A 4,509-nucleotide genomic window follows, 5' to 3' on the forward strand; every position below is an offset into this window, starting at 1 on the left:
CACCGTGGCTGTGCTCCGAGGAGGCACATGACGTCACACCGCGTTCCTCGTCGTTGCGTTCGCCTCTGCTCGATTTGCCAGCTGCGTCGCATGCCCGATAAGATGTTGGAGGATTGAAAAGGAGAGTTTGCGTGCGCCTCAACCACAGTTGAGGCGGCAGTATGGACGGCGATAATTCTGATAAGCAGGAGGAGGCCTGGAATTGACATCGGAACGAGGTGAAGAGGAAGCGAATCGCCCAGGAAACACACGAACAGCGCGCCAAATGACTGGCTAAACGCCGTAACATAGCTAGACAACCAGGCAAACCTGGACTTGCAATCAAGATTAACCAAGGCTCACCATGCTACACCTTAGCTTTCGCTACGTATATCCTGGCATAGCAGAGCTACGCCACTGCCAATTTTTTACATACTGCTCGTTCACACCCTGATTGCGTAATGCCTGCATGACTGCTGAGGTTTCGACTGAATCAACCGCTTTCTCGTAATCAACGAAAGCTATGTATAAGTGTTGGTTATATTCCGCTAATTTTTATAACACCTGATTGATAGTGTGAATATAGTCCATTGTTGAATAGCCTTTACGAAATGCTGCCTGGTCCTTTGGTTGACAGAAGTCTAATGTGTTCCTGATTCTATTTGCGATTACCTTAGTAATTACTTTGTAGCCAACGGACAGTAAGCTGATCGGTCAATCATTTTGCAAGTGTTTAGCGTCCCCTTTCTTATATATTAAGATTATGTTGGTGTTCTTCCAAGATTCCGCTACGCTCGAGGTCATGAGGCATTGCGTGTAGGGGGTGCCCAGTTTTTCTAGAAAAATCTGCCCACCGTCCTTCAACAAATCTGCTGTTACCTCATCCTCCCCAGCTGCTTTCCCCCTTTGCATAGCTCCCAAGGCTTTCTTTACTTCTTCCGGCGTTCCTTCTGTGATGTCAAATTCCTCTAGACTATTCCATCTTCCATTAACGTAGTGGGTGCCACTGGTACTATACAAATCTCTATAGAACTCCTCGGCCACTTGAACTATTTTATCCATCTAAGTAATGATATTACCGGCTTTGTCCCTTAACGCATACATCTGATTCTTGCCTATTCCTAGTATCTTCTTCACTGCTTTTAGGCTTCCTCCGTTCCTGAGAGCATGTTCAATTCTACCCATATTGTACTTCCTTATGTCAGCTGCCTTACGCATGTTGATTAACTTGGAAAATTTGGCCAGTTCTATTCTAGCTGTAGTGTTAGAGGCTTTCATACATTGGCGCTTCTTAATCAGATCTTTCGTCTCCTGCGATAGCTTACTGGTATCCTGTCTAACGAAGTTACCACCGACTGCTATTGCACACTCCTTAATGATGTCCATAAGATTGTCGTTCATTGCTTCGACACTAAGGTCCTCTTACTGAGTTAAAGTCGAATACTTGTTCTGTAGCTTGATCCTGAACTCCTCTATTTTCCTTCTTACCGCTAACTCATTGATCGGCTTCTATATACGAGTTTCTTCAGTTACCCCCTCAAGTCTAGGCTAATTCGAGTTCTTACCTTCCTATGGTCACTGCAGCGCACCTTGCCGAGCACATCCACATCTTGTATGATGCCAGGGTTAGAGCAGAGTATAATAATAATAATAATAATAATAATAATAATAATAATAATAATAATAATAATAATAATAATAAAAATACACTAAGCGGACTATTTCACTTCTAGTGTCACCATTCGGCCTCCTCCACGTCCACTTCCGGCTATACCGCTTGCGGAAGAAGGTATTCATTATCAGCATATTATTCCGTTCTGGAAACTCTACTAATAACTCACCCCTGCTATTCCTAGAACCTGTGCCATATTCCCCCTCTGACTTGCCTCCAGCCCGCTTCTTGCCTACCCTGGCATTGAAGTCGCCCATCAGTATACTGTATCTTGTTTTGACTTTACCCATCGCCGATTCCACGACTTCATAGAAGCTTTCGACTTCCTGGTCAGCTTGACTGGATGTAGGTGTGTAGACCTGTACGACCCTTCAATTTGTACCTTATATGAAGTTTCACAACAAGACCTGCCACTCTCTGGTTAATGCTATAGAATTTTTGTATGTTACTAGCTATAACCTTATTAATCAGGAATGCGACTCCTAGTTATCCGACTCCTAGTGATAAGCCCCGATAGCACAGGACGTGCCCGCTTTTTAGCACTGTATATGCTTCTTTTGCCCTCCTAACCTCACTGAGCCCTATTATATCCCATTATATCCGATACTCTCACTGCACTCTTGGCATAATAAGATGTATCAGGCTGTTTACAGAGGTGTAATACATGCTGATAATTGGCAAGAGTTCAAAATCGCGCTGCAGCGGGTTTGCAATAAATCACTATTCTTCAGTTTCTCTGTATAAAGGACACTATACCATTTGTGCTTTGTGCTGTCAGCAAAATTGACATCTTACGAAAAGCATGCAATCACAAAGTAAGGGGGGGAGACAAACAACAGATATCTATATCTCGAGAGTAACACACACGACTGAAAAAACAGTCTTTATTGCAAGATCACGTTTTCGCACAATAGCAGACATCCGACAATAAAACGTCAAACTAGCCCGATGGCTGTGCTTATTTTAACGTTACAACTGCAGAGCTAAATGTGGGCAAACAAGGGAAGCATCAGCCTAGAGTCAGTGTTTCAACAAGGCGACACGGGGGTTTCGTCAAGTGCTCCTTGGCTCCCTTGTCCTTGTGGTGTGTCTCCTGGGCCTTCTGTTAAGCTATGGGCTGGTGGCAACCTGGTCGATCGGTGTTTGCTTCCAATGAGTGCCAGAGTCAATATTTACACACATCGCATTTTTACTTACGCCGAAAGTTTATTGCTAGTGCACCAGACACAAATGAAAAAAAAACTCAGGCATGCACAAACAAGCAAAATTGAAAGTGGCCCCCAAAATACCGCATGACATAATATAGTAATGCCATAAACAAGATAGCGAGTCCAATCCATGTATGCATTCAGGAGGTGAATTTCTTTTGTGCAATACTACTGATGCCTCGGCTGTGCATTTGTCGTCGATTTTTCAAATCTAGTATGCCTCCGCTGCCAGCCATGCTTTCTCATCTTTGTTCTTCAAAGAACACACGTAGAATAAAATGTAAGCGTATATGACCAACACGAAGAGAAAGCGAGAAGCAAAGGCAGCGAGGTTAACTCGACTATCCAGTTTGCTACATTACATGTGGGGAAGGGATAGGGGAGTGAAATAGAAGACGAGTCTTGACAGCACTTTGACATGCACTAAGTCAGGTACAGCGTATCTAAAGTTGGGGACTCAACTTTGTCACCTTCAGATAATGTAGCAGAGCTGGAATGACTTTCTGGGCTTACGAGCTGTGAGGCCAGGCATCAACACAAAACCAAACGCCTGACCTGTGTTCTGCAATCTAGAAGAAAAAAAAAAACGTTTCTGAAATCTCTTCTTGATACATCGACCCATCTAGCCAATGTAACACGATTCGCATAACAGCGAAATTTCGCAGAACATGGTCACTGCACGGCATTAATATTTAGGTGTGTCTGTTCTTGCAAGCACTGTGCCCTACTGAACTTGAAGTCTGTGCGCGTGATTACACGGCCTGTCAAACACTGAGCAATTTTCTTGGGCATGAACAGACAGCAACAACGTTCTAACATTTCGCCACAGTGCCGCAGTGCTTACCTAATCCTTTACTTACTGTGCTGTCTGTTTTGTTCACGCTGTAGGTGAATATTCGATAGCTTTGGTCACCACTTGTAGCTAGAGTGTCGGTAAAGTGAAGGCCGCACATATGAGCGTTCCCGTTAACAGTGCACTGGACTTTACATTAGGCAATACTCATTACCACTTTGCTTCGTAATGGTTAAATAAACACAATACAGAGGATTTCAGACCACCATAATGATTTCAAACTTATTGTGAATTAGCGCTTAACTGCATAATAAGATACAAGTACCTGTAGCTGCTGTGGAGTATTTCATTGGTGAGTCTCCTGTCATTGCTAAGCTGTCAGTCCCTCCTAGGCAGTCACGTGCTCCCTGGGTAGCCTTAGTCTTTTCTGTGACTTCATGTGCTCCTCGGCTCCCTCTTATTTGCAGTGCTTCTCCTGCGTCACCCAGGTTATCAGCCAGTGCTTCTCCTGCGTCACCCAGGTTATCAGCCGTCGCCTGTCGGCAGCCTGGTTGCGAAACGGTGCTTGCTTGCAATGAGTATTGGAGTCTATGAAACGGTGGCTTTCTGGAATTTTTCTGCGGCAGATGCGCAAAAATGCTTGGTACTGCCTTCCACTTCAACGTTTTTCACCATCAACTCTTGGTTTCTCAAATTCATCAGGAATGAAAATGGTCCAATATTTTGTTCATGGTGAAAGCAAATGAAAAAATGAGAACGTTAATCAACTTCCTTGGGGCACCGCTTAAAATACCTAAAGTGTAAGTAAGTAGTCACAAAGAACAGGGCCAGGCAATTTATATAAAACATGCTGAAGC

At 43.9% G+C, this 4,509-nt stretch overlaps 1 long non-coding RNA gene across 1 annotated transcript; it reads right to left on the reverse strand.

Annotated features, from left to right (window-relative positions):
* Window positions 1-2,514: 2,514 nt before the first annotated feature.
* Window positions 2,515-4,251, reverse strand: LOC142581994 (uncharacterized). Its single transcript, XR_012828345.1, has 2 exons — window positions 3,978-4,251; window positions 2,515-2,779 (listed from the first exon to the last, which is right to left on the reverse strand). It is a non-coding gene; the product is annotated as an uncharacterized LOC142581994 (long non-coding RNA).
* Between the last annotated feature and the right edge of the window lie 258 nt (window positions 4,252-4,509).

Source organism: Dermacentor variabilis, chromosome 5 (genome assembly GCF_050947875.1).
Source record: "Dermacentor variabilis isolate Ectoservices chromosome 5, ASM5094787v1, whole genome shotgun sequence".
Taxonomy (NCBI): Eukaryota; Metazoa; Arthropoda; class Arachnida; order Ixodida; family Ixodidae; genus Dermacentor; species Dermacentor variabilis.